The sequence below is a fragment of the Panthera pardus genome, unplaced genomic scaffold (genome assembly GCF_024362965.1).
Source record: "Panthera pardus isolate Hobbes unplaced genomic scaffold, ASM2436296v1 HiC_scaffold_8, whole genome shotgun sequence".
NCBI lineage: Eukaryota > Metazoa > Chordata > Mammalia > Carnivora > Felidae > Panthera > Panthera pardus.
Window position 1 is genome coordinate 81733378 of NW_026527013.1, and position 26624 is coordinate 81760001.

At 38.8% G+C, this 26624-nt stretch overlaps 1 protein-coding gene across 2 annotated transcripts in view; it reads right to left on the reverse strand.

Annotated features, from left to right (window-relative positions):
* GSAP (gamma-secretase activating protein) overlaps positions 1–26624 on the reverse strand; it is a 205123-nt gene that overhangs the window by 133489 nt on the left and 45010 nt on the right. The window contains exon 1 of one of the 2 annotated variants that reach the window (XM_053898188.1): positions 1372–1597. The exons of the other annotated variant lie outside the window; for it this stretch is intronic. The gene's annotated coding sequence lies outside the window, so the exon portion shown is untranslated. Of the gene's footprint in view, positions 1–1371; positions 1598–26624 lie in introns of those variants that run through there. 2 annotated transcript variants of the gene reach the window in all.

Sequence of the window (26624 nt, forward strand, 5' to 3'; positions counted from 1 at the left end):
GCATCGGGCTCTCTGCTGCCAGCTCGGGGCCTGCTTTGGATCCTCTGTTTCCCTCTCCCTCTGCCTCTCCCCAATGCTCTCTCTCTCTCTCCCTCTAAGATAAATAAACATTAAAAAATAAATAAAATGATATTATCTGACTTGGATTTTAACAGAATCGTCCTGGCTGCTATTTTAAGGACATACTGAAGTAGAAAAACCAGATGGGTAGCTACTGTAAATATCTAAGCAAGAATAATGGCGACTTGGGCCAGGTACCTTTGACAGTTTTATCTCTCTTCAGATAACTACCTCTTATATCCTTCTACTGTATCATACTGAAGTGGATGGGAGGGAGGAGAGACTATGTATGTAGCAGAGAAAGGAGCACAAAACTCTCAACCCTTCTATTTCTATAAATCTACGTATTTTCACATTTATCTTCAGCTACACAGAACAAAATGTGTAAGCAATTTAAATACTTAAATTTTATGTAAATATTTAATATGTTTAAATAGTATGTTTGAATCTTCTACATTATTACAGCCTCAAAGAAATGTTTTAAAAACCACTAAAAACCATTATCATCACCATGTCAATAAATTTATATTTAGGCCAAGGTAACAATAAAAGAACCTGATAATTTATTTTAAAGACATGAGCAATATTTTTGAAACACAGAGTCAGTGAATAATGACTAGTTCTGAAAGGTGTAATTTTAAACCTTCTACTCTTTCAATGCTATAATTAAAACAAAAATGAAAGTGAGATCAGAGAGTACACACACAGACCTGGGTCACACTGGGACATGTAATTTGCTTTTTCTATGGCTATGAGACCAAAGGCTCCATTTATTTGCTAAAGATTAAAAGGATAAACTGATTTATTTCTTATTTTAAAATACAAAAGATACTAAGTCAAGTTAAATATTGATCGAGAGAAAAAGTTGTCAACATTGTATTAATATTACCCTACATCCGCAGAGGTTTACTGTTTACAAAGCACTTTCACTAGCATTACTAGTTTGAGCCTCACAATAGACCCATTAATATCATTGTTCTTAATTTACAGAGCGCTTAAGGGACTTATCCAAAGGCACTCAACTATCTAGCAAGTGCCAGAGCTGGGAAGAGAACCCTAACATCCTGGACCACTATTCTTTATACTATACCAAACCGTATTCTTTTCCAGATACAGATTTGGGCATGTTTTTCTCATTCAGGGACCATCTGGGTCAGCAGGACCACGGGTGGAGAGCGGCACCTATGGAAAGGTGCCACCACCGTAAACGGTGTTATCTCCATTTAATGTTAGAAAAACCAAGAAACAGAGGTTTGTTAAGTCAAACTCTGGCTCTGCAATTAGTCAACGGCTGGTGTCATTTGCACTTACCCTGGTCTTTTTCACAACTTCTAGTTCCCTTATGGCTTGCTTGATCTCCAGGCCTGCTCTTTAACACCTCCACCAGAGGGCAGGCAGGGCAGGAAGAAGAGCATTGGTAACTGGTTTGCTCAAAAAGTTGTAAGAAGAACACTTAGGACATTATCTTAATTTAGATTTTTAGAGGCTTTCTAGATTTCATTATTAATGCAAAATTTGCCAACATTCTTCTATGTAGACCTAGAATAAATAATGCAGTAAAATGATTTCAGAACTAGAGAATAGAGTTTTGTTATACATCTTCATATTTCCACTGCTGATTTTTCTAAATGATAAATATAAAATGTTAGATCTTTAAAAATATAACACTTGGGAAATAGATGGGCAATGAACAAGAACAATTCACAAAGAAGAAATTCAACTGGCAGTGAACATGGAAAAATGTTCCACTTCACAGGCAATTAAAGAGATAACATTTCAAACAAGAAACTGCCATGCTTCATCTGTCAAATTAATAAACATTATAAATGAGAATTACTGGTGAGGGTGTGGTGATATGGGCACTTTTATATATTTTTAGTGGAAATGTAAATTGCTACCATCTTTCTGGAGAGAAATCTAACCCTTTAGACAGATGAATTCTGACAGAAGAAAATGGGAGTAATTTCCTACTACCTAAGTTGGAACTAAAATCTGGTTCTTTTTTCTCTAATCAAGAGAGCCCTTACACAGAGAACATGGATGTATGACACATGACAGAAAGAAACACAAGCTTTATGCCACCTCCTGCCCTCCGCAGACTCACTGAGATGGAAAGATGAGGGCCCCTAACCCCAGGAGAGAGTAAGGGCTATAACTCCCACCACTCCAGGGAAGAGGCAGAGTGTACTGGCAATGGAGAGAAATGGGAGTATCTGAAAGCCTGTGGGTCTCCCAAGATCACAGGGTCTGCTTCATAACCACAGGAGAGAAAAGTAATGCTTTCTGCAGGTTCCAGCAGGTGTAACACATCACAGTAACCAACATCTTACTATGCCAGGTTGTCCGAGAGAGAGAGAGAGAGAGAGAGAGAGAGAGAGAGAGACAGACAGACAGACAGGGAGAGAGTCAGAGGGCTCTAACGTTTATGGGACTATTCAGATATACATATGTGTCTTTTCAGTAAAGGTCAGGCTTGCCTGCTCTGGACCACCCATGCACCCTCAATTACACTGCTATCAGTCTTACAGGTCAAATACATTTGCCCCTAAATTCAAACTACTGGACTATGGATAGAGTTGCTTGATCTTGCTTATAACTTAACAACTACTAGCTTCAGCTAATTTAAAAGACAGTCTAGTGGTGAAGAGTCTCACTGTAACAGGAATTTGTTTGGAAGGCCCAGGCCCCCACAGAAAGAGAGACTCCCCTGTGTTCTAACTGAACTCATCACAATTTATAATAGGGAGAAACTGGAAACAACCTAAACGTCCAATCAAGAGTGTGGTATGCACCCATTAACTGTTTCATCAAAATGGAAAATGCTTATTCTACGATAAGAAGTTAAGATACAGAACACAGAGGTTCCATTTCGACGTAAGCTGACTCTATCCTGTCCCACCCACTGAATGCAGACATAAAAGGGGCAGAATACATGAGTACTCTAAAATGAAATGGTAGCAGGCAGATAGGGAAAGAAGAAAATTGAAGTCCTGCTGAACCAGAAGGGAGTTTCCCATTTTCTTTTCTCTCCAGGGTCTCCTAGCCGGGACTCAGGATAGCCCAAAACCAGAAGTGGAAACCAGGCCTAGACAGAGAGAATTCCAGAAGAAGGCTCTAGTTCTGGTCCAATGAGCAAGAAAGGAGATCTCTAATGCTCCTAGAAAACAGAAAAAAAATCACTTAGGTTTTTTTGTTGTTTTTAATCTTTTTTTTTTTCCCCTTTTCTTATTTTTTCATCCTCCACACTCCGGACAGCCACAGTAATGAGAGCATGGGGGCCGCGGTACCTAAAACTCTAAGGGAAGGGACATTTATTGAGAAGGGAAACCAGTGTGAGGTTCTGGGAGGGGAATTACAGCCTCAGAATTGGAACAGCAGACATGGTTGGGCAAACTGCCTGTCAGAGATGCCATGTGGACTTGTGTCAGGTAGGTGGAAATGTACATCTAGAACGGAGAGGAAAGGTCTGGGTGAAAACTTTAAGTTTGTGAATCATCTGCAGTCAGAAGTTATTTAAAGCTAAATACTCTAGATGTTTTCTCCTTATTACTGAGTAACAGCTAATTACTGAGATTTTCTTACAGCTTTTTTTTTTAACCACTGAAGAAGGAAATAAAGTGATTATTATAATTCTAAAGATGGAGTCTATATTACCACTGGGAAAAATAGATTTGATTCAGTCCTAGGCCCTGGCTCCTAAATGAGTCGTCATTAGGCTCTGCTTCTATGCTCCCTAAAATAATTTCGGAAAACTTTATAGTCCCTCACACATTTTAAAATTTGCATCTAAACTTTTTCATCATAAATTTAAATAGTGGCAAAGGATGTGTACCATAACTATTGACATTATTATATAATTATATATCTGGTGTATTATAACTATTGACATATTGTTTAAAAAACTATTATGTGATTCTTAAATATAATCCAGGAATGTAAACACCAGAGATGTTTAATTCCCACATCATTAAAAAAATACATAGGAACAAATTCTTTTATGTCAGAAATTTCACATCATGTTTTCTCCTTAACTCGTATTTCCATTCCATTTTCCCCACAAAATTTTATTCTAATATGACATATTTTTGATGCTTGAAATCCATGATTGGTCATTCTATCATAATTCTTTACAATAAAAATACACATACAAATCAAAATGTTCTCTGGTTCTATAATGCTGGCATTTCTTTCTTTTGTCGTTACCATTATAGTTATTTAATGACAACACTGATCAACCACCACGAATGACACATTTACATAAATGTTAAATATAGGTTAACATTTTACTGTCAGCATATGTTTTAATGAGCTAACGGGGCCTTTTTTTCAATGAGCTTTTGTATCTGTGGGTTAATATTACTTATGCTAGAATTAGACTTACATGTAACTTTCTTTTTTAATGTTCAAGTGCCGAAAAACTTAGTCACATACATAAGAACACGAGACTGAAAGTTTTATTACAGCAATGACCTACAATTATTTGAACCCCTTCAGAGTTATATAATTGAAATCACATAGTAATGAATCATAAAAATTATTTTTTAATGAATCACCAGCTGACCGCTCAATTAGTTTCCCCTTTAATTCTGTTCAAAGAACTGAAAACCTCCTGAGTTTCAAAAGGATTATTATAATTATTCCCCCCTCTCACCATCCAAGCCAATAATTTGAATTGTCTTCTTGTCTGCCACTTTAGAGGTTCTTCCACCCCAGGGCAATGGGCTGCAGTAACCTCTCCAGGGGGAGGGAGGCCCTTTCATAATGAGGGAGGTGGAGGGGAGGGGGATTATGCAAGAGGCAGTGACAAAGGAAACAGCACCACACCTCAAGGATATCTTCAGGCAGATCAGTTTTAAGGACAGTGAAGGAAGCTGAAGATCCAGAAACTGGATTCCATCCAGGAAATCTTTCTTTAGGCCCTTGTGCTTTATAGAAATCTTGTGCACCCTCAGTGGGTTTAAACTAACTAGCATTTCCTCTTGCATCATGCCCTATTTGGGGGGGGGGGGTGGTTGGAGGGAAGGAGACGTAAGAAAGAAAAATAAGTCCAAGAGTATTTTCTGAGGGTTGTAGGAAAAGCCAGTATGATTCCTAAGGATAAGTTAAATTCCTCAGGGAAAGGGATCTGGGGGTGAAGGGAAGAGAAAGGAGTGGTAGGTGTCCATAGAGTAATTCAGGGAATGTACCTACCCTCTATCCCCAAAAAGTGGTAGAACCTTGAGGTAAGGCCTCTTCTTCCTGAATCAGCACCCTGGGACCGCACTTCATTTATTCAACAAACATTTGCTAGGCACTTTCTCTGTTAGCCTCTGCACCAGGGCCCAGGGACACAAAGACCTTTATAGTCCTGGTCTGCAAGGAGCTCACACAAGTTGATTAGGATTCAGGCTCTTGACTGAGGTGCCCCAGCCCAGACAGCCACCCTCCCTGCTTCCTGCCACATGCTCTCTGCATCCTGGGATTTCTCCCCATAACCTTGTTCCCTATTCCACCACCACCGAAAGCCATGTTCATTTCATTTCCTCCACACTTTCAGGTAGAGTGGGCCATACCATAGTGGGTGATGCAAATGCATTATGGTGAGTTACAGGGATGTCCGAGATAGCTCTTCAGCTCCTCAATAAGTCAGGGTGGGCCGGGGTAGGAGAGGGGATGAGACCTAGGCATTAGGAGGCCACAGTTCAGATATCTCCAGGCAACAAGAAGCTCCTTTCAGTGTGCTGTACGAACGTTATCATATCTTTATGTGTGCTCTGGTCTCAAATATGTTGGGAAGCACTGTAAATTAATTTATCAAACTATGGACCAATAGGTCTGAGCAGAAAAGTCCAGATACACTCTCCGGAAGCTACATTTGTCCTACAGACATCTTTGGTGTGGCAGATACAGTGCTTCACAATTAAAAACTAATTTACTTCCAACATCAAAAAATTTCACACAAAAATCTAGATATCTGGCTTCTCATGAAAAGTTGCTATGAGCTATGCAGCAGTCAGCTGGCAATGAGTACCCTTTGAGATAGGGTTTGCCCTTCCACTGTACCTGCTTTTTCTCATCCACACTCTGTATGCCCTCCCCAATTTCATCATCACTTAAGCTTATTTCTACTGCCTAGAATACAGTCGGCCCTCATGCTACCTTCACACTCACCATGGGTGCACATGAGCAGACACACATACCTCTGTCTCAGTAATAATACCCTCAAAAGTAGAATACAGAAATGCAATTTAATTATTTTTATTCTAGAAATGATAATGTGTATTAAAGAAAATTTAGAAAATCACAAAAATGAAAGGCGAAATTATTAAATCATCAGAGATCCTGCTGCTCTGAAATAACTAATGTTACACCTTAGAATGCATTTTTCTGATTTTTTTGTATTGTTACATACATAAGGCTGCACAGATATGTATGAAGTTCCAAGTGGGCTTATATTTTCGTGTACTTCGAAGACATTATTATTTTCCTATGTGTTTAAAACCACGGGATTTGTTTCATGGTCATGATTTCCTATTGATAAAAATCACCCACTTCTCACGATATTGTTCAGCATATCACATACACTGAACCTTATATAATATTTTAATTATATAGATGTAGAACTCTATATAATTGATGTAGAACTCATTTTACCCATTAACCTTACATAACATTTTAAACTTATCTGAAGTTGCTTTGAGCTTCTCAGAGCTTAGTTAATAAAATCTATCACTTGGTTCTGGTGGAGAGCAGTATGCTATCACTGTTGTTTTCACGAGCTCAGATGTCTACAATAGCCAATGGGGTACAGCCTGTAATTTTACCATGTCACTTGTTTCATGTGTGTGTTGAGATGTAGCTGGTTAAAGGATGAAACTAAGGACCAAAGACCCCTTCTCCCTGCCCCTCTGATGCCCAGAAACTAAATCAGTCCCTAGACTTCAAGAAGAAAAGAGAAGTCCAAATTGAGCTTAAGTTTCTGTCACCTCTCATTCTGGCCTTCCTACTTGGCCTGGTATAGAAATTAACAGGCACATAGAAAAGTGAGGACGTACTTCCTGGTCGCCCAAGCTTATGGAGATTTACCCTTGTTTCACCTGTTGCTTCTCCCTATGAAAGCATACTATTTGGGGGCTTGCATTTTTTACAGAATTACATTGTGAATATATAAATAAAATTTCTAATAACTTTACAGAAGTGGTTGAAGAGTTACAATTAATAGTTACCTCTTCTGTTTTAATTAGAATAAATGAAGTTTCAGAGATTTTAAATGCCACTGATAACTATAGCTTGAGAGAGGGGAAATCATGAATTTATGAAATTATGATGAGGGGAGAAGGCTTCCTTTTCTTTTCAAGTAAAATAAAAAAGTATCAGGAAAGATTGTTGATGTTTTAATGTTCTTTTTAGTCAAGTAGAAAATAATGTTTACTGTGAGTTTTCGGTACTGTTTTGGGCCACTTTTCTGTTGTATATCATAGCAGCTTCAATAGTATTAAAAATAATGTGAATCAGTGTCCTAATTAATCCCATTTTAAAGTGGCTCCATGTTCAGGGGCACCTGGGTGGCTCAGTCAGGTAAGCATCCAACTCTGGCTCAGGTCATGATCTCGCGGTTCATGGGTTCGAGCATCACTTTGAGCTCTGTGCTGACAGTAAGGAGATTGCTTCAGATCCTCTATCCCCCCACCCCCCACCCCACCGGTCTCTGCCCCACTCATGCTTTCTCTGTGTCTCAAAATAAATAAGCTTAAATAAATACAGTTGCTCCATGTTGAACTTTTCCTTCCTGGATTATTTATGCATTGGTTATTTTAACATACATTTATAGAATGCCTGCTCTGTGCCAGACACTATATTAAGTGTTGAGAGAAAAGAATGAACAAGGTAGTCCTTCCCTTCCAGAGTCTCAGTGTAGGGCGATGGACAATTGCACTATGGTGCAGTGATGAAGTGCCATTTAGAGTAGAATGAAGCATGCGATCGGGCATGCATGGGAACACACTGGTGTAACACCGACCTGAAAGAGTGATTAAAGATGGAAAAAGGGAATGGTGGTGGAGTCATAAAGGATGAGCAAGAGTTTCCCAGATGAAGACATGGGGAAGGGCTTTCCAAGCAAGAGGGGCAGTATGTGCAGAGAAGTGTGGTGAGAAAGCAAGGTGAATTAAGGGAACTAAAATCTGTTTCAGCACGACCAAGAAATTAAGTTGGGAGAGAGGAAGACTTTGTTGGCAGCTGAAGCTAAACAGAAGGGCAGACCATAATGAATCTTTTATGTCATGCTGAAGGTTTGCATTTTATTCTCAAGGAAATGGGAATTTGCTGATGGCTTTTTAACAGTGGAGGGCCAGACTCACGTTTGAGAAGGTCAGGGCTTGTTGACAGAATGGAGAATTAATGTTGGGAACAGGGAGCTGGTGCAGTTGTCGGGTAAGACAGGATAATGGCAGGAGCCTACGTAGTGATGATGAAGACACAGAGAAGAGGAGGCAACTGAAGATATTTAGGACATAAAGTCAGGGACACCTGATAACTTCCCAGATGTGTGAAATGAAGGACTTCCTGGTCAGAGACATTAAAAATGCTTGTGGAAATGTTTGATCTCCTTTATGGATCCATATTCACATGAAAAGAAATAATACTTGTTTTTGCGTCCTGAAGTTTTACATTAAAACCTTTTCATCCTCTTGAACAAAAAAGACTCTGATGGTCTCGTTTCAACATTCAGTACATCTTTTTTCGAATCATAAAACCACCATTTGCTGAGAAGGTGACAGAGAAAATGGGGATGTGGTTCTTTAGAATAGCCAGCAATTTCACATCTCTGTCACCACAATCTACTACACCTGTTCATACACCCACCTCATGTCATTATTAATAGCCTTTTGCTTTCTTCATTTTCCATTCAAACCTAATATTTAAAAAAACAGGTTGATTACCAAATTGGGTGAGTCACTTTTAAAGTCATTCTTATGGTTAGTGGAGTTTCGGTTCTCAAATTTGTTTTAAATAATGAGAGTTATCCTAAATGTCCAAAAATGTGGTCGAGTAATATCAATGTATCTTAAATGTATCAGAAGAAGGCAATGGAATTGAAATCCAATATGAACTTAAATTTAGGACTCGAGTCATGAACTCTAGGTGTGATTTGAAAAAAAAAATGTAATCACTAATATGAACATGCATAAATTTGAATCAAAGGGGAAATGCACTGCTTAATGGACTTTATAGATACAAGTTGTAAAACATAATACTGCATTAGTTAGAAACTTTGCAAGCTTTTGAATAAGCTCATTATCTTATGAGATATATTAGTATGCTTTTTACATGAACTACTTTCTCTCCATATGCCCTTGAATTTAAATTGCTGTTGTTATAATAAAATATTTAGAATTCTACTACCAGTGACACTTAATAGTAGAACTAAGGAATTATGGGAAACAGAATTTGGGAAATTTCTGACTCTACTAACAATTATATAAGAAACTCAGAATGTCCAAGACAGAAATTTGGGCCTTGGTTTACACAACAGATGAGTTCCTGTAACTTGAATTTACAGAAATAACTATGGAGATTATCTTGCTTAACCCCCTGATACTAAGGAACTGAGCACCAGAGGATTATTTGATACAACAAATGAGACAAAACTGGTTGGTAATGGCCCTAGAACCTAGACCAGAGCTCCCCCCAAGCATCCCTGCCTGTCTTTTCCATTACCTTACCACTGACTTAGATGAAGCAGAGAATTTCCGACTAGAAAAGGAAATCTTTCTCATAAAGTTAATAATCAGCCTCTAAATTACACTATATTTTATTTAAGTTCTGATTTTCATATCTGTATTCAGTATGATGAAAGGAAAAATAATTCAAATAATTATAGATGTCAAATTTGAAGTAGAAGAGGATGGAGATTGTGCGGAAACACAGCCTAAATTAATGAAAAGAATAAAGTTTTTTTAATTCAGAAAAAAAATTTTTCTTTGGAGAAAAAAATAGCAGTAAGTCTAAACTGACTATGTCTTGCTCACAGAGATTAATTAGAAAGTCTGTTTTAATAACTAGATATGGATGATAGGTGATCAGTATTTGACAAGTCTAAGCTGAGTTGTTCCACACAACCCTACATTAACGGGGTCTAAAGCCCAGCCAACTTTTTTTTTCTTTTTTAAAAGTTTATTTATTTATTTGGAGAGAGAGAAAGAGAGAGAGAGCGCATGAGCATGCGCACGCACAAGTTGGGGAGGGGCAGAGAGAGAGAACCCCAAGTAGGCTCCACACTGTCAGTACAGAGCCCAACTCGGGGCTGTATCCCACAAACTGTGAGATCATTACCTGAGCTGAAATTAAGAGTCAAGATGCTTAACCGACTGAGCTACCCAGGCACCCCAAGCCCAGCCAGCTTTTATTTAATTTGTGATTTTCAGACCTTCTAATGATGATGTAACTGTAATTGTGAAAAATCTCCAGCAAAGAGAAAGTGGACGCCTGGCAAGAAACTGCATCAGAGGCTTTCGATGGAGCCTCAAACAGGTACATTCTCTTTCTACCTCCTTGCTTCTTCCTATCATCATGGACTACCAAAAAAAAAAAAAAAAAAAAAAAAAAAAAAAATGAGAGAGAGAGTCATGCTAAGGACATGACAAGTAAGAGTCCTGGGATGTACTAGGAATCCTGGTCTTCCTATGCAATATTCAGTTGTAGTTATTTGATTTTTGGCAATTAAATTCTTTTTACAAATTTGTGTTGAGAGTGCTAACAATTGAGGAACACTAGGCTGCTCAGTGGTATTCATTTTCACATGGGTTGGGTGGGGCCCTGGGCCAAAGGAAGTTCAAAGCAATAAAACAATTACTCAAGCCCTTGTGGCTGAGCCATTGTTATCCAAGAATAAGGCTATCCATTAGAGAACTTACCTTCCCACTCCATACCGAGTGACACTGACCACTCCTTTCATAAAGTGGTGCCTACTCCTAGTCAGTAAGGAAAGGGGGCTGACATTTGAGCACCTGCAATGTTTTACATGTTTCCGCATTCTCAACAGCCCTGTAAGAAATGTATTACCCCATTTCACAAATAAGGGAACAAATTCTGAGAAACGAAGAAAGTTACTCAAGGCCACAGAACCAGGCGATTGGTCTGTTTAAACTCAAAGTTCAAGTCTACTCCATCATGCTCTGCTTTGTTCCCAGTCTAAGAAGAGGTGCAAGGTCCCTGAATCTCCATTCAGAGCAAAAATATATTGTAAAATCCAATGTCCTGTGTAAATGAAGAGAGTTGGCCTTGTTGGGACACCATATATATACCTCTGTGCGTTTTATCTGAAAAATCTGCTGGCTCTCTTTCACTTCAGATAGCCAGAATGTATCTCTATGATTAACTCTAGGGTGGGTGTTTATGAGATGCAATTTGATGATGACTGTGGGAACATTTGCTTCACAGCCATCAAACCAGACCTAGTCCTGGCTTCAGTGCATGGAGACTGTAGGTTCCAAAACAAGCGATGACAGGGGGCCATGGCAGAGGTTATAACCAATTAACAAGGGAGACTGTAGGCCAGGAAAGAGTCTTAAAAGTGTTTGAAGCATACGCTGAAGTATACTTTCAAGTCATCTAACATCGCTGACTGAAAGAGGCTGTCAGAAAAGTAACACGATTTTGACTGAAACAGCCATAGAGACAAGACAGCTGAGCTCCCAGCAGGATCTGGTTTTGTCATCAGTAGCTTCACTGCTGCCTAACTAAGCATTTGGGCTGGCTTTCACATGCAGTGGGATGGTGTAAGAAGGAACATGAGGTCATGGCCAGTTTGTCAGAGCCAGTCAAGTGTGTTCTAATTTAGAGAAGAGAAAGAATTTCTGGGCCTCAGCCCCTTTAAAAGGCCATGGGAGAACTTAGTGTCAATCAGAACAACCAGGTCTTGGTTTTACTTACCCTAAACACACACATGGAAACTAACTGTAGCACCATTTAGGCCTCATTTTTATGTTATTCAACTTGAAAAAGTATCAGTAGCAGAGTATTTTCATCATATTGACAAAGGTGAATATTAAAGACCTGCCTAATTCTTTCAACTCACATGCATTAGGGTACATTTCATCAGTGCAAATTATCTCCCAAATATGCTGGTCACAAAATACAATGGTGTACCGAAGGGGCCAAAGAATATATGTGTTAAAATATAAATATGTAAAAACAAAAGGGTTTTTACCAAAAACCAAAGGACATGCAAACAGCATTTTAAAAATGTGAAAAAGAAGCGGCACCTGCGTGGCTCAGTTGGTTGAGTGTCCGACTCTTGATTTCGGCTCAGGTCAGGATGCCAGGGTCGTGGGATTGAGCCCTACATTGGGCTCCATGGTGAGCGTGGACCCCGATTGAGATTCTCTTTCTCTTGCCATTTGCCCCTCCCCCCAACTCGTGTTTTCTCTCTGGAACGAAAGAAAGGAAGAAAGAAAGAAAGAAAGAAAGAGAGAAAGAAAGAAATGAAAGTATTCTTTTAAAAAAGATAAACAAAAAATAAAATGTGAAAAAATGTTTACCATCACAGATAACCATCGATGTGCAACATAAAATTGCAATGAGTTTACTTTTTTGTCTTTAGTATTAAAAAAATTACAATATTCAATGCAATAAAGGGTACAGTTAGATGGGCTTTGTTATACTCATCTGATAAAAATATAAATTGCTATGAGCTCTCCGAAAAGCAATTTACCAGTATATTTCAAGAGCTGTAAAATATTCATATGCTGCTGAAAGTACAGTGATATCAGAAATTCTGGGGGTAGGGCCAAGCAATCTGTGTTTTAACAAGCTATCCAAGTGATTCTGATGCAAATTTCAGTTTGAGAACCACTACCCTATGGACTCTCCTCCACTCCTATAGTGAACAACCATCTATAGGCAGATGAACCCTACAACTACATCTGTATCCCAGATGTCTTTTCTGAATTCCAGGCCCATATGACCAACTACCCACTTGCCATTTCCTATTGATATCTCATAGTACTTCAAAATAAACAAGTTAAACATTAGGCTTAGATATTTCTCCCTAAAATGTTCTCTACCTCCAGTGAGCCCAATCTCCATAAATAGCACCATTATTTCTAAGTTCATCCTTGACTCCCCTACCCTCTTCCACCTCATCCTCACATTAAATCAAGGACTATTTCCTAAAGATATAATATATTGCTACAGACTGCACTGTGTTCCCTAAATTCAAATACTGACGCCCTAACCTACAGTGTGATATAACTGGAAACGGGGCTTTAGGAAGTAATCAAAGTTAAATGAGGTCATTTGTAAGAAGAGGAAGACAGAAAGAGATCCCTCTCTGTCATGTGAAGACACAATGCAAGCCATCTGGAAGCTAGGCTGAGAAATCACCAGAAACCAACGCTGGTAGACCTTGATCTGGGACGACTAGCCTCCACAACTGTGAGAAAATAAATTTCTGCTGTTTAAGCTCTCATCTTTATTATACATTTTATTATATGGCAGCCTGAGCAGATAAAGATATCAATAAACTGTCCATTTCCTATTATCTCCACTGCTACTGTCCTTATCATCTCTTGCCTAGATAGACTACTGCAATATCCTTCTAACAGTTTTCCCTTGAAATCAGTTTCACATACTTCAAACCATTCTCTGTACCCAGCTAGAGGGATATCATCAAGTCAGGTTTCCATTTAAAATCCCCCAGTGGCTTTCTACTACCTTTCAAATAATGCCCAAGACTTAATATAGATATCTCAGGATGATAAGAAATATTAACTTATGGACTCCAACCCACCCCAAGGTACTAATCCCTTGTGCCTCCCCCACTAAACACTCGCTGCTCTCAGTGTTTGCATTGCCTCACAAGCAACTTCCTGGTCAGCCTACCTTTTAGTGTGACTTTCTGGTCACACTGGAAAATATTGGTCTGCTCCCCACAGCCCACTGGGGATCACCTTTATCTGTGAAGCTGTGCTCAGGTTCTTTTCTCAGGTACCCTATGCAGGCCCTATACTATATTCCACCTCAGCAAGCATATTGCCCCATTTTTTTCTAATGCCCAGCCTGTTATTTTTTTGGTTTAGACTTAGCAAAAAAATTAAAAATTTTTAATGTTTATTTTATTATTTTTGAGAGAGAGAGAGAGACAGTATGAGAGGGGTAAGGGCAGAGAGAGAGACAGACAGACAGACAGACAGAATCTGAAACAGGCTCCAGGCTCTGAGCTGTCAGCATAGAGCCTGATGTGGGGCCTGAACTTGGGAACTGTGAGATCATGACCTGAGCCCAAGTCAGATGCTCAACCAACTGAACCACCCAGGCACTCCCCCTGCCTTAAAATTTTTTTAAAATGTTTATTTTATTATTTTTGAGAGAGAGACAGAACATAAGTGGGGGAAGGGCAGAGAGAGAGAGAGAGAGAGAGAGAGAGAGAGAGAGAGAGAGAGAGAGAGAGAGACACAGAATCTGAAATAAGACTTGAAACAAGACTTAGCAAAAAATTTAAAGTTTCTGTTATTGGTTTTCTTTGTGGCACTCCGTCTACCTCTTGGGAGAATAACTCTTGGCCTACAGCCCAAGTGATGGAGGGTTCAAGGTTAATAATAATACCAGCATTGAAAACCATCAATTAATACCTTACAAATTACCCCAATGCATTGGCTAGAAAGTCTTATACTATTTGGTTTCTATCAATAGCTCACTAGTCAGTCTCTCCAGCTCTGTTGGGGAAAAGCCATACTGACTTTCAGTTTCTCAAATAGCTCATGCCCTCTCCCACCTTTGGGCCTTTGCACATAGTGGCCCATCAACCTGGAACATTTTTTTTTTTTGCCCTTCCCTTTGCCTATTCACCTTTTATGTCTCAATTTAACATCATTCCCTTAGAAAGAACATCCTTGACCACTTTTACACAAGGTAAGGTCTCCTGTCATACATTCCTGGCATACTTAGAATTTTTTTCAACTTATAAATTATGCACTTGTAAATTACTTACATTTTTTTTTTTTTTTTTTTAGGGTCTACTTTCCCTTCTAGGCCTTAAATTCCAGGTGTCTGATCTCTCTAATACAACCTCAGCATATCTAGAACATACTAAGTGTTCAATGAATATTTATGACTGACCAACTGACAAAGTTAAATAATTACAGGGTAGATCTCAGAACTAGGGCTCTGGTACCGTGTCAGTTTACTTATAATATGCCACAATTGCAAAAACGTTGTTGTTTTTAAAGTGTTCATTTGCAATTACTTTTCTGAATTAATCAGGATTTTATCAGTATAAATCTGGAAAGAAATTTGTTTGCTCACATACAACCACTGTCCACATGCCCTAGCCTTTGAACTTTTATCTCCATCAAAATACCCTCATTGTTCTCATAGAACCTCAGCTACAATTTTAGAATGAATAAATGGTATATATTTGAACTTAATCAAGTACAGTTACATTTCTGAAATCCTTTTTCTGTATAAGATTTCACTTGAAGAGAACTTGTAAACCACTCCTAAACACTTGGTAAGTCCTAGAGAAGAAACAGAACTTTTACAACAGGCTGGAAGACAACTCAAGAATTCTCCTTTACACAAAGACCCATGAGACATTTACATGTATAATAATACCTGTAGTTTTGGTTTTTATTCTTTTCTTTTACATTTATCCTACATAATCTTTCCTTCCCCAATTTACATACCTAATGTATATTGGTCAGTAGGCTGGAGGAAAGGGAAGGAAGGACTGAGGGAGAGAAGGGGAGATCTAAGGGAAAGAGCTGGATCTTAGACATCTCCCAGGAAACTCTAACATGGTTATCCTACTATGAATCTTCTCACTTTTCCTCTTACACAGTTCAGGAAAAATACAAAATATATTTGATTCCATGTCATACTGAGAAAGACACCGATAGATGTATGTCATCTTCAGGACAATCATGGATGTACCACATTAAAGAAATAATTTAGCTACAACAGTGATTCTCTGAAGTCCACACAACAAAGAATCCATCCCACTAATCATAACCTCCAGACCTGAGTCATCAATGCATCACAAGCTGCCAACAATATATCATCTCCATTTGGATGTCAAACCCAGCATGTCTCAAATGGAACTCACTATCTCCTCCACAAACTGGTTTCCCTTCTTATTTTCCCTGTTTGAACCAGTGCTATAATCGTAATCGTAATCATCCAAGTTTACAACCTAGGTGCTACCTTTATCTTCTCTCTTTTCTCATCCTTCACAGTACAGGGAAAAAGGAAGGAGTTAGGACCCACTCTCTGTCCTAATCACTAAAGTGGTTTACACACTGACATCACAGAGTTGTTAAGGTTTAGTACAAGGCCCAAGTGGGTCAGAATGCCCTGTTGCAGTTGTTAAAAATGTATTCTTCCAGGTATACCTCAGACCTAATATCAGGGTTGAGTTGGGGAATCTGCATTTTAAATAAATTCTTCAGAGGACTTCTGAGGCCAAATAAACAGAATCAATGCTCTAAAGGAAATGACCCAATTATAGAAAGACACACTGTGGAGGAGCAGCTAGGTGGGTAAGATACCCTGTCCAAAGGACAAAGAAGGGAGTAATGGGGTCCCAAGCAGGTGAACGGAACACAGAGGCAGAAAAACAGAATGTAAGGGTTCAACACTTCTGGAGCCACCATTTAGATCTGTTTATGAATAGTCTTCACCAGGGTAGGGCATTAGAGACTCCAGTTCAACAAAAAGAGGACCTATCAGAATATGCCAGAGACTAGTTCTGAAAATTAAAGCACACAGAGGAGAAACCGTAGCAACTAAAGTAGTAATGTACCATTCCAGGGTTATCACTGGCCCAGAGAATAACAACTGTTTGAAAATAAAAGAGACCTAGGGAATAACAAGTGGCTGGTTAGGAGGCTGGTAGGAATGATGGGCTTCATCTGTATTAGGCAGGATTTGGTTTCCAATAAAAAAAAAAGCCATTCTAGCTAATTTAAACTCAAAAGGATTTAACATAATGAATTAAATGTTTAGAAAATGGTTAGAAAGTCTGGAGAAACAGGCTCCAGGATGAGCTTCTAGGAGCAATCACCAGACGTGCCAGCCAGAGTACCTAGCCTGTGCCATGGTCAGAGAATTGGAATGACCAGAAAGTTGAGGAATAAGGAAATGGCAGCCTTGACTCCTGGCTCCAGGCACGCTGCCTCAGTGCAGACCCATGCCATTAAAATAGATGTCCCTGGCACCCACAGAAATAGGTACCAGACACCGGGGCCCCTGCTACATTGCCACAGAAAAACCAGAGCTTCCGTATCCTTGCTTGTTAGTAGAAACAGCAGAAGAACCACCTCTGTCTCACTTCTGTCTTCCAAATATAACATTCATATGTCTGCTTTGGCAAAAGCTGGGTCACATATGGAATCTGAGGAAGTCTGGGAAATGGAAGCCTTAGCTCCCTGTCCTCTAGCATGTTAGAAGGGAAGAGAGGATATATATGGGCCATATATATCTCTCTTGGCATCATACTTAGCTGTAAGCTTCTCTACTAAACTGGAAGCTATCAGAGGCTAGGAACCTGATGTTAACTGTTTTAGAAGTCACAGCACTTAGCAGAATATCTGATGAACAGGAGGAGAAGGAAGGAAGGAAGGAAGGAAGGAAGGAAGGAAGGAAGGAAGGAAGGAAGGGAGAAAGGAAGGGAGGAGGGAAGGGAGGGAGGGAGGGAGGAAGGGAGGGAAAGTGGGTAGCAAGGAACTCAAGACTAAATCTATCTGTCTACAGATAGAAAACATCGGAAAATTCTGTTTTGACAGTATTTAAAATTTAAGATGAAATGAAGACCAACATGAATAATTCTTATTTCTTAGCAGCTTTTGATTTCAGTCTGCTTCTCTTCATTTCCATGACTATGAACTTAATACAGTTCAAATTCCTTACATCTGGAAAAAATCAATTGTCTCCTAACTGGTGCCCTGCCCAATTTCTCCCCATTCTACACACTGATCTCTGACTGGGTTTCTTAAAATAGTGGTCTTGAAACTTTTTACTTGCAAACACTTCCAAAATAATTTTGTAAAGCTTTGTATCCTCTTGTACATTATTAAGCTGACATCTAAAACTTTTCATCCCATGTTAAAATACTTGCAAAGGATGTCACTTCCAGTGCACTATAAATACTATCATTAATATATATATAATATTATTAATATATATACTCATTTATTATATATTATATTATATTATATTATATTATATTATATTATATTATATTATATTATATTTATAATAGAATCTAAATACCACATCATCTGTTTTCAAAAAAAACATGAACAAGTTGTTCTTTAATAATCAGAGATTTAGCATCTTTATTTCTTCTTGAACTCATATTTCTATTCTGCTTCTACCAAAAAATTTCAACCTAATATAACATATTTTTATTCTTCTAAGACTTTGGTCAATTATCTTACCACAACAAAAGGCATATATGTTGAAATGATATATTTTTTTATTTCCGGTAACTATGAAGTTGTGTTTAAAAATTATTCTGATTGACTTTGGGGCGCTTGGGTGGCTCAGTCCGACTTCAGCTCATTATCTCACAGTCCATGAGTTTGAGACCCGCGTCAGGCTCTGTGCTGACAGCTCAGAGCCTGAAGCCTGTTTGAGATTCTGTGTCTCCCTCTCTCTCTGCCCCTCCCCCACTCATGTTGTCTCTGTCTCTCTCAAAAATAAACATTAAAAAAAAAAATTAAAACAAATTATTCTGGTTGACTTATTTCAATTACTATTAGCATACTATTGGTGAAAACAACATGGATTATAAATTTTGCTAAGTTATTAGAAAGAAAATTCCAATTTTTATTTTACATGTATCTTAATGAGCTGGATGGAGACTGGCTGGTTTTGCTAAAATTAGGCCGAGTATCTAATTTTTGCTAAAATTGGGTCAGGTATCAATTTAGCCATAATTACTTATTACTTGTGGCTAAATTAAGACAAGGTTCAACTTTAGTTTTATCTCCCCAACCTTTTTGCGTTTTGAAAATGTTGAGAAAAAAAACCTGTTTATGTAAATAAGTAGATGGGAACAGAAGTTTTGTTACAGCAATGCCCTCAGTTCTTTGCACTTTCAGTCATACACCAAAATCATGGGGAAACCAAGCACCAAAATTTGTTTTCAATAATCAGTTGACAACTGATTGTAGATCTTCCTGCAATTGTACTGAAAGCAAAGTAGGAAACCATCTAATTGCAAAAGAACTTGTTACTCATTTGTTAGTGTAACTCCCTTTCTCAACACCCATACCAATACCTACACTATGTTTCTAATTATATCAGTGGGCTACAGAGGTTTTTCTACTGTAGGAAAATAAGCTATAGAAAGATTACCGTGAGAAGGGGGCCTTTCTTCTTTAAAACATGAGATAATAGGGAAGGGACGGGTGGAAGAAGAGCTGGAAATATATCCTCAGGCTGATCAGGCTTTTTAAAATTATTTTTTCCAGCTTTATTGGTGTATAATTGACAAATTAGATTACTAGATATTTAAAGTGTACAAGGTGGTGATTGGATGTATTATATACACTGTTAAAGGATTCACCCCACTGAATTAACACATCCATCATGTTACTTTTTGTGTGTGAGAGAATATTTAAGTTCTTGTCTAAGCAAGTCTCAATTATACAATGCAGTTATCAACCACAGTCATCATATTATACATTAGATCCTCAGACCTTATTCATCTTATAACTGAAAGTTTGTGCCCTTTTACCAACTTCTTCCTGCTTCCCTCACCTCCCACACATTGTAAACCACTTTTCCACTTTCTGTTTCTATGAATTTACCTTATTTTTTTAAATCCCACATGTAAGTGTTGCCAGGCAGTATTTCCTTTCTCTGTCTGGCTTATGTCACTTAGCATAATGCCCTCCAGTTTCATCTACACTGTTGTATATGACAGGATTTCCTTCTTTTTAAAGGCCAAATAATAATCCACTGTATACATATCCCACATTTTCTTTTCTTTTTTTTAAATATAATTGTCAAATTGGCTTATATACAATACCCAGTGCTCATTCCAACAAGTGCCCTCCTCAATGTCCATCACCCACTACCTCACCTTTTCTTGATGCATTCACCCAATGATGGACACTTAAACTGTTTTCACACCTTGGCTATTGTAAGTAATGCTGCAATAAACATGGGAGTACACATATCTGTTCAAAACAGTTATTTCCTTTCCTTCTGATATATACCCAGAAGTGGAACTGTTGGATCAGATGGTAGTTCTACCTTTAATGTTTTGAGAAATCTCCAAATTTTCCACAGTGACTACATCAATTTCTATTTCCACCACCAATGCACAAGCATTAAGCATTCCCTTTTCTCCACATCCTCACCAACACTTGTTATCTCTTCTCTTTCAGACGACAGCCATTATGACAGGTGTGAGGTGATATCTCAATATGGTTTTGATTTCCATTTCCCTGATGATTAGTGATGTGGAGCACCTTTTCAGGTACATGGTAGCCATCTCTATTCTGTTTTTCTTCCTTGGAAAAATGTGTATTCGGGTCTTTTACCTATTTTTTAATTGGGTTATTTCCTTTGCTTACTATTAAGTTGTATGAATGTCTTATTTATTTTGCATATTAACCCTTTACTGGGTATGTGGTTTGCAAATATTTTCTCCCACTCCATAGGTAGTCTTTTCATTTTGTTGATGGTTTCCTTTGCTGTGTAGAAGATTTTTAGTTTGATGTAGTCTCAGTTGTTTACTTTTGCTTTTGTTGTCAAATTTAAAAAATCATTGCCAGGGCCCCTGGGTGGCTCAATCGGTTAAGCATCTGACTTTTAGTTTCTGCTCAGGTCATGAACTCATGGTTCATGAATTGGAGCTCCACACTGGGCTCTGTGCTGACAGCTGCGGAGTCTCCTGGAGATTCTCTGTTTTCCTCTCTCTCTGCTCCTCCTCCACTCACTCTCTACCTCTCTCTCGAAATAAATAAACAAATAAACATTAAAAAGAATCATTGCCAAGGATGGTTTGAAAGAGCTTACCCCTCTGAGTTTTCTTCCAGGAGTTTTACAGTTTCAGGCCTTAGATCCAAGTCTTTAACCCACTTTGAGGCAGTTTTGTGTATGATGTAAGACAGGGGTCTAGTTTCATTCTTTTGCATGCAGCTGGCAAGTTTTCCCAACACCATTTACTGATGATGCTATTTTTTTGGCTATGGTCTTGTGGGTCTTGTGCATGCAAGCTCCAATGGCTTTCAAAGCTAGGTGTTTTGGGGGCCAGTGGGCAAGTGGAACACTCGATGGGGCACTAAATGTGGGGTCCAAACCCCTTGTTCCTCAGGGAGAAGCTGGGAATTAGGAGTGCTGTTTGGGGGGGGGGGTTGTTTATGGCAAGAGTGTGGGTCTCAGACTTTCCTATCTGATGTATTTTCTTTTTTAAAAATATTTATTTATTGAGAAAGAGAGAGTGTGTGTGAGAGAGCACATGCAAGTGGGGGGGGGAGGGGGCAGAGAGAGAGGGGGGTAAGAGAATCCCAAGCAGGTTCCTCACTGTCAACCAAGAGCCCAATGCACATATCAATCTCACAAACTGTGAAATCATGACCTGAGCTGAAATTAAGAGTTGGATGCTTGGGGCGCCTGGGTGGCTCAGTCTGTTAAGCGACCAATTTCGGCTCAGGTCATGATCTTGCAGTCTGTGGGTTCAAGCCCTGCATCAGGCTCTGTGTTGGCAGCTCAGAGCCTGGAGCCTGCTTCACAGTCTGTCTGTCTGTCTCTCTCTCTCTCTGCCTCTTCCCTGCTCATGCTCTGTCTCTCTCAAGAATAAACATTAAAAAAAAAAAAAAAAAAAGAGTTGGGTGCTCAATCCACTGAGCTACCCAGGGGCCCCTGATATGAGTATTTTCTTATTCAACCTATGTGTAGAGTTGCTTGGCTAGGTTCTGGGTTTCTTTCAGTGAGAATCACTTGAGGGGCAGCTGCACTTTCATGTGTCCATGGGACAAGGGGAGCTGAAGAGCCTCCTATGTCACCATCTTGGTCATCTCTCCAGTAAGTATTTTTTAGATCAATTTTAAGGAGTGGAAAGGGAAGTGGAATATCCAGAATCTTGATTCCCTTGAAGTTCTCCTGACCTTTATATCTTTTGTAACATCTTCCTACACCATAGTATAGGTATAGGTATAATTTGAAGACTGCTACCCTAAAACAACTTGCCTAAGTAGTATCTCCTTGTTGGCATAAAATACAATTTGGAAAAAAAAAAAAAAACATAAAAGGATGAGAATGACTAACCACTTAAGTCTGTATTTTAAAAGAGCTTACTATTAAGTGACCTGACAACTAGTAAATGTATCTGCAATGTTATTGTTCTTAGAACTGATGGATATTTTTGCATTTAATATTTCTAAAATTTTGGCAAAAATGTAGGATTTTTTTTTTTTGCACCAGAAGCTGTTGTTAAATCAACAGTGCATTTTACAACTTGAGGTAATATACTTAATTTTTTATTTTTATTTTTTTAGAGGAAGAGAAGGGGCAGAGGGAGTGGGAGAGAGAATCTCAACGTGGGGCTTGATCCCATGACCCTGGAATCATGACCTTAGCCAAAATCAAGAGTCAGATGCTAAACTGACTGAGTCACACAGATGCCCCAGAAAATACACTTCTAAAGAAGGTGGTGGGCAGGAGTGGAGCGGTGGTTTATTGTTTTTGGTCCTACTATCCCATAGCCAAATGGAAACCTCCTCTAAAGCTTAGTTGTCACTGTTACCATTACTGGAGCCCTGTGCCCCTGCCTTGCCTCCAGTGATTTGCTCTAGAACGTCTGTGGTAGGGGACAGCACTCCAAGCATTCCAAGCAATTTGGGTGTGACTGAACCTTTGTCACACTTTGGGAGACTTTCACCTAAAGGGAAAGTGTCCTAGAAAATGTATACATTGAAATTTATAGAGGTGGTTTATGAAATGAAAAAGGTAAGAACTAGGGGTGTGTTAACTAAAGTGAATCTGGAGCAAGGAGACCACTACAAACTGCATGTATTATAAGTTCAGGATTGATTTGAATAGGAAGAGCACGACCTTGCCTTAACTGTTCATCTTCAGTGGCTCTTTGCGGTCAGCAGGTGAGCTCAGACTGGGGAGCTCACTCTGTGCTCTGGAGCCTGTGGGCTCTCCCAGGGAAGAAGAGTACCTAATGAGTCTCCATACCATTCCTGTAAGCAAACATTCTACATGCTGGAGAGGGCCTGAAGACACCCCACTGTATAAGCTACTTTACAGGCTCAACAATTTGAATTAAAGAGAGACCTGACTTCCACAAGATCTTTATTGTCCAAGAATGCCTGGAGTTCTTAAAAATTTTTTTCAATAGGTGGAGGTGGGCAGTATAAAGAGGACAAATAAAATTGCTGTAACTTGATATATTGTAACAGAGAGAAAAATACCTCTACATTTACATCTGACAATATTTATTCATTAGTGTTCATAGTGCAGAGGTGGTACAAAAATTAAAAAAAAATGACAAGCTAAAATTAGAAGTCTGGCATTCTTTGGGTTAAAAGGTAGAATTTTTAGTATATGTTAATTTGTTAGTTTTAGAATATACATTTAGCTGTCTACTTAGTTATCTTCAGAAATACTAAAAGATTATTTATCTACATATGAATATATATATTAAAATTCTTTTTTAAACTTTTTAAAAAAGTTTACTTATTTTGAGACAGAGACAGTACAAGTTGGGGAGGGGCAGAGAGAGAGGGAGAGGGCGAGAATCTCAAGCAGGCTCTGCACTGTCAGCACAGAGCCCAACGTGAGACTCAAACCTACAAAACCATGAGATCATGATCTTAGCCGAAAACCAGGAGTCAGACGCTCAACTGACTGAGCCATCCAGGCGCCCCATATTAAAATTCTTTATAGCAGGTGCGCCTGGGTGGCTCATTCAGTTGAGCACCTGACTTCAGCTCAGGTTATGATCTCACGGTTCGTGGGTTCAAGTCCCGCATAGGGCTTGCTGCTGTCACCTGGGATCCTCTGTCTTCCTCTCTCTGCCCCTCTCGCACTGGTGTGCTCTCTCTCCAAAATAAACATTTAAAATTCCTTATAGCAAAAGGTAGTAGAGGTCCTTAAAAAGAAATCAGACTCTCTCAATATACGGAGAGAGTAATGAACTGATGACATTGAAGTAAACATGGATCTTCATATTTGTGAAAATGATTATTCTTTCCTACCTACAAGCACAAGATGAAGGGTGACTAAATGTGACTTAAAAAAAAAAAAACCTTTTTATTATTGAAACTTTCAAACATGTACAAAGAAACATGTGCAAGACCAAGTACAATAACCCTTATATAGCTATCCACTAATTCAGCTGTACTCCCCACACTGCCTGCCCTCTCCTCCCACCACTGAATTATTTTAAAGCAAATCTCACATTTCACCTTATTATTTCAGTATGTATCTCTAAAAAGTGACTTTTTTAAAGATACAACCACAATATCATTTTCACACCTAAAAATGAACAATATGTGACTATTTTAAAATATACTATAATTTGCATATCCAAAGGAGTGTTCTCTGAGAATCACCTTAAAAGGCTATAAAGTGATGCCAGCACTTTTCAAAACATTTTTGGAATATTTCTCAGGATTATTTTCAGAATGTGCAACATATTCCTTAATTATCCTAAATGATGACAAATCTTTACTCTTCAAGGATAGACTTGACTTGAAAACAGTCAAAAGTCTTTGGGAACAAACCCCAATAAACAGGAGGAGTAATCAGACCAGGCAAGATTGGTGTTGTTAGAGAGTAATATACACAACAGAGGCACAAGGTGTGGCCCTTTCATGAAAGGAGTCTGACGCTCATAAACTAGAAATTGCCTACCCGGTGGCCAGAGATGCTGGGTGAGAAAAAGAGCGCTGTTGTATTGGGGGCTGAAGCAGGAATGAAACTAAGAGGAGAATGTGAGAGGCAGCTGAGAGCAAGCCAACTGGTGAAAGGAAGTTATGCTTAATCTTTGTACCCTAAATTCCAGTGATTCCAGGCCACTTTCAGGATTTATCTTGCATTTCAGGCCTCTGTGCTTTTGCAAACAATGTTCCCTGTGATTGGAATGCCTACTCCCACTGGGTGAACCCACTGAGTGAATCTCTAGTCATCCTTTAAGACCTTGATCAAATATTACCACATTCCTTGACTCTCTCTGGCACAATTAGTGGTTCCATTGTCTGGTCTTAGTTGTACTTTGTAAGTATTTCCTTAACACCTCTGTGACTACTTCATAATTATTTAGATATATATAAATTTCGCAATTAAAGTGTGAGCATCATTATTGTATCTTGGGCACACAACAGTGACTGGCACATAGTAAGCTCTTAGTAATCATTTGTTTAGAACATAGGCACAATTAATAACCTGTGCATCTTTACACGGTTTAGACCCTGAAATGTCCTCAGAATGCAGTAAAGTAGTTGCAGGCCCAAAACATTATAAAATAAAGCAAAGAAGAAAAACCTTATGCAAGAGCAGTTTTTGTAACAGTAACCCTGGAAGTTTCAGATGTCGGCAGTGGAAAGTTACAACACAGAACTGCCCAAAGAAATGTTAGCAATTTCTTTTCTTCTTTTTTAAAAATAAAATTTCCAAATCTAGTTTTTGGGGGCTCATAATTATTGTATTTTTTTTTCTCCAGGGATTAATACCTGAGGAGTTAACAAATTAAGTACCAGTTAAAATTGAGTTCAAACTTAGCTGATCCACATTTTTTCTCAAAATAAATTCGGAAGGCAGAACACAAAGCATAAAAAATGAATCATCTACTTCAAAGAAAATAGATGACTGACTCTTAAGGTCATCATGTAAAAACTAAAGAAATTTGGAATGATTGAAACTAGGACTTAATATGTTCTCTTGTCAGGACAATTCATACACCCCTCTGGCTTTCTCTCCTCCTTTCTGCCCCAGAACAAGAACAAACCCATCCATTTTTATACCAGTGACTTGGTGTTGGGCCTGAGTGGGAAGAAGGAGCATCTCTTCCAGTATTATGCCAATGGCAGTGCCACACCTACCCCACCTGTGGTATAGTTCTAGGATGAGAAATAAAGAGTTTGCGCATAGCCCAGGTGGGTAGAAAGAAGAAAGGGAGAGCCACCCATAAAGAACAATTGCATCTGATGTCACCTGTTCTTGGTTGAACCTGAATTCTACACAGACATTGTTTCTTCAGAGTGCCTTCCAAGCCCCAGTGGGCTCATGGCATACTTTCAAACTATTTTTTTTTAATCCACTAAGTCCACAGAAATTTTTACAACCCTTCTTGTCTAGTGGTAAATATCCTATTGAACCACGTTTGTATGGGAATAACCTGATTTGGATACAGAAGAAACAGGATTGAAGTAGTTGAACAGGTTTGCTTGGTTTTGATGGTTACATTGCACAACCAGGGCAAGGCATCCCATGATATCAAAGGTTGTTCTAACTCAACCCGGAAATCCGGCCAGACTACCCAGGGACTCAAAAAAATCCTGGGGCTCCACAACACAGAAACGATTTCACTGACCTCATGACACATGGACTCTTGCAATTCTGTG